Source organism: Lepisma saccharinum, chromosome 1 (assembly GCF_977018435.1).
Source record: "Lepisma saccharinum chromosome 1, izLepSacc3.1, whole genome shotgun sequence".
In the NCBI taxonomy this organism is placed as follows: domain Eukaryota; kingdom Metazoa; phylum Arthropoda; class Insecta; order Zygentoma; family Lepismatidae; genus Lepisma; species Lepisma saccharinum.
In genome coordinates, this window is record NC_139229.1 from 110378477 (window position 1) to 110393557 (window position 15081).

Here is a 15081-nt window from a genome sequence, read left to right on the forward strand (position 1 = left end):
AATTATTAAATAAAATGCAATAATTAGTTGCTCGAGTTATTTAAAAAGAAAATAGGGCAATAAAACGGGAATCGAACCCAAAGCCTTTTTTACGTGAAACTTATCCGCTACCACGCTACCTCCATTTTTTTTTCTTTTGAAGTCCCCTTTATGCACAGTAAGAAAACTGGATCTATAGTTTAAAGTGGGATTCCAATCACTTGTGCCTAAACCGCGTATCAAACTTACCAATACTCGGTTCGGGCATGGATGTGTGTGTTTGTCCCAATGAGAATACAGATAATATAGAGGAAATTGACATGTGTGACAACTGAGAAAAAGGTGAAAAACGGGTGATACTATTACTTTTGAAAATACTCTTTCAGTTAGTGTAGGGTTACCAGACGTTTTTCCCGGACATGTCCTACATTTTAGCCTTATGTCCGGCGTCCGGGAGGAATTTGTAAAATATTATAAATGTCCTACATTTTGAGCATCACATTATATTAATTAGGAAAATATGTAACAGAAAAAAATCGTACATGTTACAAGTCTATGGACTGTGCTTCCAAACTCAATAGTAAAATATATTTCGATTCAGTCATTGCCCAAAAATAAAAAGTTTGTCCTGCTATTAAACAAACGGTAAAACGGAAGCAATTAATGAATAAAGTTTTGGGACCACATTCTGATAACGTCGCTGTTCAATGCCTGAGCAGAATTTTTTGCCCTAGGGTTTATACTGATGGAACAAGGTATTGTTATTCAATATTCAATATAATTTGATTGTAAAGCAGGGGTATATAGAGCGAAGTTATTCAGGGTGTCTGCCAGCCAAGAAAGTCGTGGAAGTCAAGAAAAAGTAAAGAAATCAACAAGAAGTCAATTAAAAGGCAATAAATTATTCTTGTAGTGAAGAATGTTTGCTATCATAATGACTGATTGGTTGATTTAGTATATTTTGCTTCACATTTTTCTGTCCCTTTGGCTAATCGCGAAGATGAGGATGAATGGTGGTAAGATAAGATGGATGAAGAGACAGTCACAAACATATAGGGACAACCGACACAAGCCCCACATAAGATTATACTGGCTGCGAGTCCAGACGCCAAAGCCTCGCTTGTCTACCAAACACAGTTCAGGATGCATTAATACGAGAAAGCAGATCTAATTCTCTTATTAAATTCAGCTTCAGTTTTCATCTTAACTGGCCCTTTGGTAGGGGGTTTTCATTAAATAAATATTTACTGTACGCTCGCATGTGTGACCTTCGGCCACGTTGTGGGCGTAATCATATTATAGATAGGGTAAAATGTCTGCATGTTGTATTGGATGAAGGTGAACAAGTGTATAAGTACGCCAATTTGAAAAGTTTAGAAAGTATCTCTATGTGTGTATGGGCTCTAATATGGTACAAATATTCAAAGTATTATTGTATATTTTCTTAATAATAAACAGAGTAAGTAATAACCGTTTCAAGATTATTAGTTGGATGTCTTACATAAACGAATTCAATAGCGACATTAAATTGGAAATGCAATATTTACGTATTTTGTCATTGTCACATTTTTAAACGTAATTGGAAAATTATTGTTTTCCGTTATTTCCCTCAAATTCCTACCTTGCCTCTGAAATATATTCTGACGCTTCAATTTTGAAATACGAAAAGTCTAGCATAATTCACTTACAGTAGTTTTCTGGGTTAAAATAAACTTTCTTTAAGTTCCCTAGCAACGTCCGTTTCCATGGTGAACAACAAGCACCGCAAACTCTCTAAATATTTGTTTGATATTATACCTCTAAACATTTAATTAAAACAACCACGATGTAAATATATTCGCATTGAGTTTACCAATATAAGTACCTATACGTAATTGTATCTGGGCTGAAACTGCTTATGTAGTAGATGTCACCCTTGTTTGAAGCACCTTTTCTAACCAGGAGTTGATTCATCTGTTGTTGATCTGTCAGAAATATAATGTATCTCGACAATTAAGAATTGAAGGAAACAATGTGTGCTGCAAAAAAATATCCGTGGAAACGGTTGCTATGGACGGGAAAAAAGGACATTTTCAGCCTTAAAAAAGGGTTAATTGAGTGATTTTTTAATTTTCTCGGCCTTTTGGGACGATTTCATGGGGGGGGGAAGCGCCTCCGGGGCTTCCTTCATGTATAGCATGTGAGTCAGTGAGTCAATCACTGGTGGGATTGAGGCTTTATATATATTGGATTGGACAAGACATGAGTGATTATGTTGAGTCTCGTTTTGCCTACGTCTCACAGGAATTGTATTAAGTCGCTTTTCTATTTTTCTAACTTAAACGCTACGACCAGAATGGATGATGAATTGACGGAAATCGAAGAAGTAAGTCGAACCCAAGACCTTTCGCTTCACAGGACGCTATGCTAAGCATTGCGGCAATGCGGTTGGTTTCTGTCGATGGAGAAGGTATTTTTATGCCCAAATGTAATTGAGTTTCTTCCTTTCCCTCTTGGTCCTTGACTTTTTTTCATGTACGAAAGCAGAAATTTGGTTAAAGATCTGTTTCATACCCCTCTTCCTTCCTCCAGCAAGGGCAAGCTTCCAGCGAACTCCAATGATCCGTGAATTTCCTCGACCTTGAACCCCGGAAAAGTCTAAAAGTTTTTCAGTTCCAAACAGCCTGGAAAATATTCGATAAAAGATGCGGATCCTGGAGAGAAGAAACGGCGAACGCCCTTCAAGGGCTGGTAAGGAGTAAGACACGCTGTAAAGGGCGGGGGAGGAGGGAGTGACGTCCTTCTCCACCCCTCCCCTCTCTCTCTCTTCCTGCAGAGGCAAAGGGATGCTGTGTTCTGGAGACTCGAGCCTTAGCAAATTGAATTCCAGCAGTAAAACGGCGCGGAGAAAAGAAACACAGATCGAATCGCTTGTTCCTGGTTTTGGAGCGTCGCTATCTACTTTATAACACTCAATTCCCACATAAAACGCTTCATTACACTATAAATCTTACGGTTGGACCTACGCCGTGTTAGCGGGTACGGGCGTACCGTAAATGAGGCCACGGGCAATAGCACCTTATGCAGCCGCTGCTACGGCAGTTAAGAACGAATCAATGTCCTTAAATTTCTCGATCTATGTTTCGTCCTTCGTTTTGGCTTTTTTTTTATTGACTTACTTCGTTCCGATTTTTATCTCTATGTTCGTCCTCACTGATATTGAGTTATTGGTTGTTTTCTTGAATATGCCGGAAACGGTACTGGGTTAAAACTTTTCCAGAGGTGTCGGTTGTATTTTCTGCCTCTGTAGGCTAATAGCAACGATGAAGATGAATAATGATGAGATGGAATTGATGAATAGGGCATTCAGGATAGAACATCGGTTCCCACGGCAAGAATCGAACCTGGGACCGTCAATGGCAAGATCCTGTGCTCGGGCTTCGAGGGTGCTATGTGAATGATTGTAGTACTCTACATTGTCCATTCACCAATAGTAAAAAAATAGTGACGAGACTATACAGTGTACTAGGAAATGATTTTCTAAAAAATCAAAAGGCTTCCCCGATGGCGCACTGGTAGCGTCGTCGCCTTGTAATCAAGGGGTCCCATGTTCGATTCCCGGTGGAGGCACATAGTGGTTCGGATCCCACTTTAAACTGTAGGTCCAGTCCCGATTAGCCTTACTGTGCATAAAGTGCACTTAAAACAACAAATCAATCCAATCCAATCTAAAAAAAAATCAAAAAGCACATTTGGATTTTGAAGGGAAAAATTAGTATTGAGCAGGTTCGGAACAGCCCTCGAAATAACATTAAAACACATTTTAAGAAAACTTTTCATGTCTTCATGCAATTTGCTAATCTGACAAGAGACTCATACCTGCACCGACAGACATTCCACGATATGACGAAATTGAGGGACACTCACAAATGATTGATTTGGAGTTTTAAGTCCACTTTATGCACAGTAAGGCTAATCGAGACTGGGCCTACAGTTTAAAGTTAGATCTGAACCAATATGTGCCTCCACCGGGTATCGAACCCGGGACCCCCTTGATTACAAGGCGACGACACTACCACTGAGCTATCGGGGGACACTCACGAAGAACACCCGCCTGCCACGGTGGGCGGCATGTAAGATGTGTGACTACTCTAAATTAAGCAAGAAGATTCTGGTGCTACTTGGCCAGGTGTGGGTGCGTAATTCAACCAGTGAGAGCGAGGAAGGGGGAGGTGTAATGACAACTCTATTTTGAGACAGAAATACAAAATACAAATGCTAAAAGAAACCGGTCTCGAAAGCCAGGAAACAGCGGCGATGGGACTCAATGCGCCGACCACGCGTCACCGAATGAAAATTCAAATTTTAGGCCTTTGCCGTTAAAGGCTGTTGCGCCAGCGAATTTAATAATACAATAACTTCTTCATTTATAGACTTTCGGAGTGGTCTTCTTGAAGTGAACGTAACCTAGCCTGATCACAGATTCTCTTTCATAACCTTACCTAAAATAATCTTCCATCGCTTCTTCCTAGGAACCCTTATCTTTATATAGACAACTCGATAAAGCCATTTAGATTTGTGCGACGTTTCTATTCGCTTTGCGTTGTCGTTGACTACTAAACTCCGAAGTAGACGATGCTCTCACTTAGAAAATGTTGGTATGTCTCGACAAGTCTCTAACGGCCTGATCTGTTCCTCCTCCGAAATTTAAAATTTGTGATCTCAGTTCTGTCTCTAACATCAAGGATAAAGCGAGACCCGTGTCGTCTACTACCCAAGCACCATGGCTGATTGGAACGAACGGTATTCCGCCTCGAAGCCTTGAAACAGGCTTAAGCAAGTAGTTTGCACTGATGTAGGCCAGCTAGCGCTCCGTGCGGTGCGAGATTCCCGCCTGCGTATTCTACTTCAAGGTCAGTAAGTAGGAGAAATAAGGGTACTGTACGGAAGACACCCTCCCTTTTACGGAACCAGTTCTTATTTCATGATTACAATGTCATACTGCACTGTTACACACGAATCAGATGGTGAAAGATTTGCTAGCGCACGAACGCGACCGACTAAGCCTACTGTCTCGCTCATTTCCTCTTACAATGCTCGCTCCTCTTTCCTTTTCCAAGATTACCATGCCACACTGCACTGACGCTTACGAATCAGGCAGCGAGAGGTTTTCACAGCATGAACGTGACCGACTAAGCCTCCTGCTTCACCCACTCCCTGTTACAACGCTCCAGTGCTCGGTCTCCACTCCACACGTTCATACGAGAGCGCTCCTACACAAATATAGCCCAAGCGTCCCTTAAAAGCGAGAAGACGACAATTCGGTGATGTTACCCCTTTTTGCAAATTCCGCAACCCGCTGTTTCACTGGAAAAAGATTTCTCCTGGATGTGACCGTTGGGAGCGAAAATGCCCCAAGTTTTCGACATCCAAGCAGGACAAAGCTGGTTTATGTCGCGCCGTAGAGAGCCTTTGAGACCTCCATTTCACAAGTAAGAGCGCGCGATTCATCTTGCACCGGGAGTTTAATGTCCCACGCCATAAACTTTTGGACCATTCTGTCGCGACGGAAGAGGCTTTAACACCCAATAATGCCATCGTTGCCTGCGAACGACGTAAGAGACAGTTGTTCTGGATTTATCAATAAGCCGTTCTGCCTTAGGCTGATGCGCGGCAGGTAATAAATTATATTTCATTGTTGCTTCGCGCGCAGGGAAATTCCTTGTTCGGGATAAATAGCTGCTGGTGGCCATTAACTGACGTCCTGGACGTATTTTTTAAAAGGTGAAATCGGTTTAGTTCTGTCTGTAAGGCGAAAGGTGTGTTCTGAAATCACAGGTGGCGTATGTCCTTTGTTTCCTCATTTTGAGTGTGGTGCGGTGGAAGGATACTTAACGTTGTAGTTACAGACGCATACAATTGTAATTAGTGGGACAGGTGAGTCTGATGTTCACTGCATATCTTTTCAAATCTTGGTATCAAAGAGGACACAGCCATTTTTTGTTCCACGTTGAGTTTTGCACGATACGTGGTATTTCTCGCAACAACTGCCAAAAATCCAGCGTCACACAAATATAGTACCGGATATTAATATTTTACTGACATCCTAAACTGGGTTAGTTCCAGGCTGTCAAACTTGGTATTCAGCGTATTATCACAATAAGCTCAATAAGAATTTCTTCTTCTGCAGAAGCAAATTCAGATGGAGCTCTGGCCGTGAATGAGTCTTGAATCCCTGCGAACTTGTCAATACTATCTTCAAAGTATTTCTCAAACCAGCCGATAAGCTGCGAAAGATGCTCTTCAAGAAACAGATTTTATGTTTCTAGAGAAATCATTTTCATTGGAGATCAAAACAGCTGCAACAAGGAGATGCAATATTTGCTTCTCCACAGTTGTATTGTCTTTCTGAAAGTTGAAATCTCAGCCAATTTCAAAAGGTGCATCTTGCATTCCTGTATGGAGAGATTCAACGAATGCAGTTTTTCAAAGATATCACACAAGTATGCTAGTTTTACCTAAAAAAACTGTTTCCACAAAATATCCGGTATATTCGTGTTTTTCCCCTTCAAGAACAGTGTACAGTTCCTGCCGCAATTCAAAGATGCGAGGAAACGTATTACAACGAGAGGGCCATCGTGAGCTGCAGTAGTTCAAACAATGACGTGTATTCGGCTGCAATATCCTTTGTTTTACTGGTCGAGTTTTTATAAAGTTTACACATGTTAATATCTGATTCAGCGGAGGACTCAGATATTTTGATTCGAGTGCTACTCTGTGGATCGTGCAATGGGTCCACGTGCATCCGGAGCATTGCTTCGAATAAGCTCCTGCAATCCTCCATAGCAACCGGACATAACACATCCACCATCAGTACACACACCAACGCACTTTGTCCACTCCAATTTATTTTCAACCAAAAATGTATCCAGGATCTCGAACAAGTCTTTAAGCCGTAGCACTTGCAGTGATACTTTTACAAAAGAGAAGGTCATCCACAATGTCACTGCCATCTATGAATCATACGTAAATGTGCATCCTTATTACTGTCCGTGGCGTCCTCTAGTTGCAACCGAAATTCCCTCCCTTTGATTTTTTCCAATTAATTGATCATGCAGATCCTCCGTCATGTGCTGGATTCTGCGACTGATAGTATTGTTAGACAAAGGCACTTTTGAAAGCAGTTTTCCCGCAGACTCACCGATCATAATGTTCACCATATCCACAGCAGTTGGTAGAATTAGTTGTTCAGCGATGGTGTTAGAATTGTTACACTTCGCGACTCTATATGCAACCTTGTAAGATGGTAGCAAAATGATGCTTCGTTTTGGCACTTGCTGAGAAAGAAAAATACTTACTTATTGTTTTAAATCCTTCACTTTCTTGTGAAATAGTCGCAAGGTTTACCAACCATGTTTGGAGTAGTTTCCAAGCGCCGTTTTGCTTTATTTGAAAGCATGCATCCTGGTGTCAAAACTTTCATACAAAACATACTGCGCTATCTTCGTCGTTGACATCTGTCGATGCAAATCCAAAATTCAAATAACTGTCGCCATACTTACGCTATTTCCGCTTCTTCATACCTCCACCGCTATTTTGTGGCGCGTCCTCTTTATTTTCATTCCTTCAGTAAAAACTTTTTCATTTTGAGGAAGTTAAGAACCACGGCTGGCTACAAAAAGTTTACTTGATCACGACACCATTCTTTTCGTTCAATCTCTCCATGAAGACAGCTATTTAGAAAACACCAAGTATCGATATGTAGAGCAAACTCGGGCTATCCGTGCGGCCATGAACGATATCGGAAATTTGATATCGCCGACACCATATATATCGCCAAAATATTCACTGTAAAAAATTGCCGTTACTTTACATTGATTACTCCGTAAAAGATACAGGTTATTCACCGTAGCTTCATTCTACAGAATTTTCCCCGTAAGTAAGAGAACGTTCAAGACAGTGAATCCAACTTCTCTTTCACAAATACTGTATGCAATAACAAATAAATGTATAAACACATTTCTTAAATGTTATAAAACATTTATCTGTGCCGTGAATAGTTATGATTGATCCTAAAACGTATAAACGGGTTAATAAATACGCTCTTAAAAGTTGCTACTCAAACTACAGTGGGTTGGCGCTACTGCTGTGATAGAAACAAATGCAACGCAATGTATGCCGAGAAGACGCCACTCGAGGCAAGGCATGGCGGCCATACTCTTTTAGAAGACAACAACCTCTAGTGTGTTCTGTGTTAGACTGTGAAATTATAAAAGTAAGTATTGAAGCCAAGGAGTGTAGTGTATAGAAATGAGTGTATTCAAAACCTTTGCAATTCGAACGTAAGATATACATATATTTTACAAGGAGGGAAGTGAAAAGTGCATGTGTAACTGAAAGTAATTTCTAATGCAGGAACACGAATCGTGAAATACAACGTCCCAACACCAGTTTAAATATTATCTCCATACAATAGAGCATATTTATTTTAGGCCATAATTTTAATATTTTTCGTGTTCATGATAAGGGGCTGCTTACTCTTGCAAGCAATGTTTTTTTTATTTGCCCGGAAGTGTCAGTATTTTATTGCAAAAGCAGTGTTCTAACGAGTTTTGCAACCTGTTCGCATTCAAAATTTGCATTACCCTTGTATTTTGTATGTTGGGAAGCAAAATATAAACGGGAGTGACTATTTTCACCAGGTGGGGAAGCTAGCTTTTGAGCTATTTCAACAGATTTTAAGCTGCATGTCAGAGTGTTTACCAAAATAACAAATCCAAAATTCTTGACCTTTTTTTCTTAGCATGTATTTAATCACCCCCTACTTAGGTATGGTTGGAAATTAAGAAAAGTATATATTTTTATTCAATGAAAAACTTAACAAGAGATTTAGACTTGCTTTCATTATTAATGCTTCAGACTTCATCCTGAATGGGGAATGGCCATATTACTTTAAAATATTTTTACAAACGTTGACGCATGTAATACAATATATAATACTTAACAAATCGAAAAAAAATTAACTACAACTCAAGGCAATTTTATATTTACAATTTTATAAACACCAGTAGAGGTATATAACAATGTAAATTCACTGTAGTGTAAAAAATAGCAAAAATTCTTGACCACATGCATGATTTCTTGACTGGTAGACATTATGCATGTGCATCATCTACAATCTGGCCTGGCCTGCTAAATGGATGTGTGTATTATTTAATTGATGTGTATGAAGCTTACATTGGTGTTCATTTACTTTCATTGTTAGGTTAGGCAGGTCAGGTTTAGGGCTATTAGCATTAAAATTACTTCTGTAAATACTTACCAACATCTGATCATGTAATTTCTGGTCTTGAGCACTTTATGCTATTCTCTCTACCTGGTGACGCACCCATTTTTAATATAAAATAACTTCGTAGGAGTAAGTTCAGCAACACTGCCAATGAATGCAATAAAATAAGATAAAATACAATGTCATGGTATGATTCAGGTAATTACTTTTGCTGGTGCAAATACATATATGCTGTTCCTCAGCACCTGGTGAAAATAGTCGTGGCCAAATATAAATGGTGTTCACGTTGTTGTTTTAGTAGAATGTACCATATATTATTGGTAGACAATGGAATATTAATACGAGATTCATATTTTATCCTGCAAGAAAAATGTACATGTTAAGTGTAAAATGAGTGTTTTCATCCATGCTAGTACAGGATTCCGGTACTGTTTATTATTGGTAGCCGATGGATGTCAAGTCTTCCTCATATATGCCTACTCTAACTTTTCAATTTTATGATGAACCAAATTCAACTTATTGTCACTTTTAGCACTTCATTATGTTAGCTCACATTAAATAACATTTTTAAATCTTTATTTCAGTGAATATCACAAGCAGTCAGATCAAAAGGAAAGTACATAGTTAGACACCCAGTTGCAGATGTTGCTCAAATGTAAGTATAAATATTCTATCTAGTCAATACAGTAACAATTATGTGAATTTTTAAGAAGTTAGCTGTCCATTTCATTTTAATCTTTTTTTCTGGTTGCCAGATAAGGGAGTTTCGTAGCCTTCTTCGGAGTGACTATTTTCACCAGGTGGTGAGGCTAGCTTTTGAGCTACTTTCACCAGATTTTAAACTGCATGTGCATGTTCTGCAACCTGACCTGGCCTGCTGCACGGATGTGTGTATTCTTTAATTGTTGGTGTGCATTTATTTTCGTGAAGGAGACAAGTACTTCTTTTCTGCACATCACAGAGTTGAAAATGCACCGCAAGGTGTTCTGATGTAGACTGGTCCTGCTAATATGTCACATACGTACGAAGGGGTATTACCTTCCTAAATGCTTTCATTGTTAGGTTAGGTTTGGTCAAGTTTAGGGTTTTTAGCATTAAAATTGCTTCGGTTTGGTAAATACTTTCCAACACCTGATCATGTAATTTCTGGTCTTCAGCATTTTCTGCTATTCTCACTACCTGGTGACTGGTAGTCACACCCATTTTTAATTTAATATAACTTCTTAGCAGTACGTCCAGCAATACTGCCAACGTATATAATAAAATAAGATAAAATGCAATGTTATGATTCAGGTAATTATTTTGCTAGCAAAAATAGCCCTAGGTGCTGTTTTCAGCACCTGGTGAAAATAGCCCTACATGCTATTCTCACCATCCGGTGAAAATAGCCCTACATGCTATTCTCACCATCCGGTGAAAATAGCCCTACATGCTATTCTCACCATCCGGTGAAAATAGCCCTACATGCTATTCTCACCACCTGGTGAAAATAGTTGTAGCCATATTTTTCTGTCATGATTTTAGAGTTCAAATTAGTGGAATGGTCATCCATCCATCTGTAGTCGAGTGCATGGAAACTTGTACAATTTTCTATACCATAATGACATAGAATAGGAACGGGATATTAGAAAACCGTTGATGCACATTTAGTATGTTTTGTATATGTAGAATACTTGAAATTAAATCTTTGGAAGTTAACCTAATATTTGTGACTGTTTTGCCTGAGCTAGATAATTGCTTACATAATTTAAATAATTTCACTTAATTGTATGTTGGGTATCCCCGATGGTGTAGTGCTAATGCTCTGTCACTTTGTAATGGAGGGGTCCTGGGCTCAATCCATGGTGGAGGCACATTACACAGTGGTTGGAATGCCATTTGTAACTGTGGGTCCAGTTCCAATTGGTCTATCGGAGCATATGTTGTACGAAATGTATGTGAAGTGTATGTTTAAGATTCTCCCTTCCATTTTGACCATCACCTCTTTCCCCTTTGTGTCCTCTTAACTCCATTCTCTTGGGGAGAAGGGGATAGCTTTAACTAATGTGCATTACAGGCTTTTTTTTAAAAAAATAAAGGTATCAATTATAAAATTTATGGTTTCTGAATTCCATGTTAATCTGCAACTCCTATTTTGCAATTGCTTATGCAAGTGAACAATAAGTGATGTGCATTGGTGCATGTGTGCTACTTTATTTTGGAGGGATATGTGCTTATTATTTTCTTGTCCCCTTCCTTGTACTCCACAACTTCATCACAGTTTTACGTGAAACTTTTTAATATGTAAGAAAAGCCGTTCATTACTATGAAAAAATCTAAAGTACTACAGTAGCAGTGTAATGGGGTGACCTTTTCAAAATGCATTAAAAAATATATACTCTCTCCACATACCATACCTTGGAAGTGCATGTAGGACATTTCATGAAAAGTGGTCCTACTCCATGTAAATAACGAAATGAATTAATCCAAAAAATATTAGTGTTTTCAATTGCATTAAAGTTTAAATGTTTGTGAATGCATATAATATCCATATTTCACAAACAAAAATTATTAGATCTGTGTATCCTATATGCTTCACAAACAAATGAAGTCGCATTTTGCTACATTATTGAAGGAACACATATACCAGATTTTTGATAATGCTTTTCATGCATTCAGGCTATGTCATCATACTCAAGTCTTTTCATTTGTTAAGACACACCACAAAGTAATTCTTAATTGTATGAAATCAGTTCATTATGAAAATTTTAATCCAATTGCATGTCTATAATCTTATTTTTGTGTGAAATGTCTCACAAGTAATGCTGGAATGCACCACGTATGCAGGCTGTGCCTGGATTAGGCTTTTATAATAGGCATGGGGATTTCAGGCCTCATGTGTTAAATCTTTGGAAGTTAACCTAATATTTGTGACTGTTTTGCCTGAGCTAGATAATTGCTTACATAATTTAAATAATTTCACTTAATTGTATGTTGGGTATCCCCGATGGTGTAGTGCTAATGCTCTGTCACTTTGTAATGGAGGGGTCCTGGGCTCAATCCATGGTGGAGGCACATTACACAGTGGTTGGAATGCCATTTGTAACTGTGGGTCCAGTTCCAATTGGTCTATCGGAGCATATGTTGTACGAAATGTATGTGAAGTGTATGTTTAAGATTCTCCCTTCCATTTTGACCATCACCTCTTTCCCCTTTGTGTCCTCTTAACTCCATTCTCTTGGGGAGAAGGGGATAGCTTTAACTAATGTGCATTACAGGCTTTTTTTTTAAAAAATAAAGGTATCAATTATAAAATTTATGGTTTCTGAATTCCATGTTAATCTGCAACTCCTATTTTGCAATTGCTTATGCAAGTGAACAATAAGTGATGTGCATTGGTGCATGTGTGCTACTTTATTTTGGAGGGATATGTGCTTATTATTTTCTTGTCCCCTTCCTTGTACTCCACAACTTCATCACAGTTTTACGTGAAACTTTTTAATATGTAAGAAAAGCCGTTCATTACTATGAAAAAATCTAAAGTACTACAGTAGCAGTGTAATGGGGTGACCTTTTCAAAATGCATTAAAAAATATATACTCTCTCCACATACCATACCTTGGAAGTGCATGTAGGACATTTCATGAAAAGTGGTCCTACTCCATGTAAATAACGAAATGAATTAATCCAAAAAATATTAGTGTTTTCAATTGCATTAAAGTTTAAATGTTTGTGAATGCATATAATATCCATATTTCACAAACAAAAATTATTAGATCTGTGTATCCTATATGCTTCACAAACAAATGAAGTCGCATTTTGCTACATTATTGAAGGAACACATATACCAGATTTTTGATAATGCTTTTCATGCATTCAGGCTATGTCATCATACTCAAGTCTTTTCATTTGTTAAGACACACCACAAAGTAATTCTTAATTGTATGAAATCAGTTCATTATGAAAATTTTAATCCAATTGCATGTCTATAATCTTATTTTTGTGTGAAATGTCTCACAAGTAATGCTGGAATGCACCACGTATGCAGGCTGTGCCTGGATTAGGCTTTTATAATAGGCATGGGGATTTCAGGCCTCATGTGTGTGTTGTTATTTCTTGGATATCTGAAAGACTTTTTTCAGAGTGGCAAGCAAAACATATTTTCAACAAAAATATCTGCTTCTCAAAAACCACTGCTTCAGTTTGAAGTTCTTGTCTTCCTGCGATGACCATGTATCAGCCTTACATGTATGATTGTAATAATTAACACTGTGACTGAATTGAAATTATAGTGTGAAGTATAGTGGTGATTTAGGTTAGTATTCATTTTTCAGGTTGGTCGTGCTGTCCTCTTGCCTTTCTTCCCTCACCCCTTTCCATATGTCCATTGACCTCATTATTGGTTTTAATGAATTAATTAATTTTAAGTACTTTATTTTAGCAAAATATCTCTGTTCCCATTATTGAAGGGCTTACCCTCTTGTTTTGTGACACGTGGAAATAGCCATTGTTCTTACATTTGTATAGTTATATTATGATTTCATTGAAGCAGGAATACGTAAACTTTTCAAATGAACTCTTGTGTAAAAAATTATACATGTATCTAATTTATGAGAAGAAAAAAAATATTATAATTGATTTTCTAGACAATTTAGGAAGGGAGATGCCGGAGAGGTAATTCTTACCTTCTCAACAATTGATCTACAAAGTGGCATAATGTAAAGTGGGATCCATGAGTATTACCGTGCAAATTGTTCATGACTATTTTCATTAATTTTTCTCCTACATTCTTATGTGTTTTTAAGCAATGGATTTTTATGTATGCTGGTGTAGAAGTTGTCAACAGCTTGTTTTAAGTTTTCTTTTAATTCTTGAAGCTCTTATTGGGTCAAATAAAGTGCGCGAACATGGTGATGGACAATTTGCATGGTAATACTCATGGATCCCACTGTACAAGTGTAAGTTTAGGTTAGAGAATGTACCCCCTCCCCCCACTCTTTCCTGCACACTTCTGACAGCAATGCATGCAATTACCATGTTCTTTCAAATTCAATTTTTTTATTTGCCTGGGAGATGAGAGATAATGTGTTGCAACTCAGAATTGTCTGCGACTACATTTGTAACACTATACAAGAATTATTAGTACTGCACATCCCCTATTAAATGTTATAGCAGGGTTATTTTTTATTTTGCTGTCCCTCCTCTCAAATCTATGTTCAAATGTAAAGTAATTATTTCACTTTGCAAGGGTAATGCACTGAGTTTCATATTTCAAATTTTCTTCCCCATCACTCTCTAGATTTGTGTCTGCATTTTCCAGTTTCTTCAGTTTAAAAGAAATGGAAGCAATTTGCATGTAATGTTAACATTTTGTTGTTTGCTTTGTCCTCATAAGCTAAATTTAGGGAATTTAGGAATTTACTGCACTTTTTGCAAAAAATATACTTCTTGTGTGCATCTTTGTTTATTTTATGATCTTCTTATAATTTCAGGTGGTAACTGAGGCAAAGAACCCATCACTCAGCAAAGAACAACTTTCCAGGCTAATATGAAGGATGCATATAACAATGGAATTTGTCAATATCATTTGAAATAAAGATTGCTTATTCTACAGGATCCATTATTTTTAATTAATATATATCCCAACAATAAAAATCACCATTTAGATATCCAGCAAACGTAGTGAAGTGAGAACAGTTAACCATTAAGCCACACAATAGCCTACTTTTTACCAATTTCTAATTTGGCTTAATGATTACCTGCTCTAACTTCAGGAGGTCCAGTTTGCTGTGTTTTCAATTGCTGATTACACTTGATTAATAACATAAATTTGCTACATTAACACTGGAAATCAA

At 37.9% G+C, this 15081-nt stretch overlaps 1 long non-coding RNA gene across 1 annotated transcript; it reads left to right on the plus strand.

The window, feature by feature from the left end:
• Nucleotides 1-8167: 8167 nt before the first annotated feature.
• On the plus strand, nt 8168-14839 carry LOC145986464 (uncharacterized). The gene is made up of 3 exons (XR_014441595.1): nt 8168-8233; nt 9832-9902; nt 14719-14839. It is a non-coding gene; the product is annotated as an uncharacterized LOC145986464 (long non-coding RNA).
• The last annotated feature ends 242 nt before the right edge of the window (nt 14840-15081 follow it).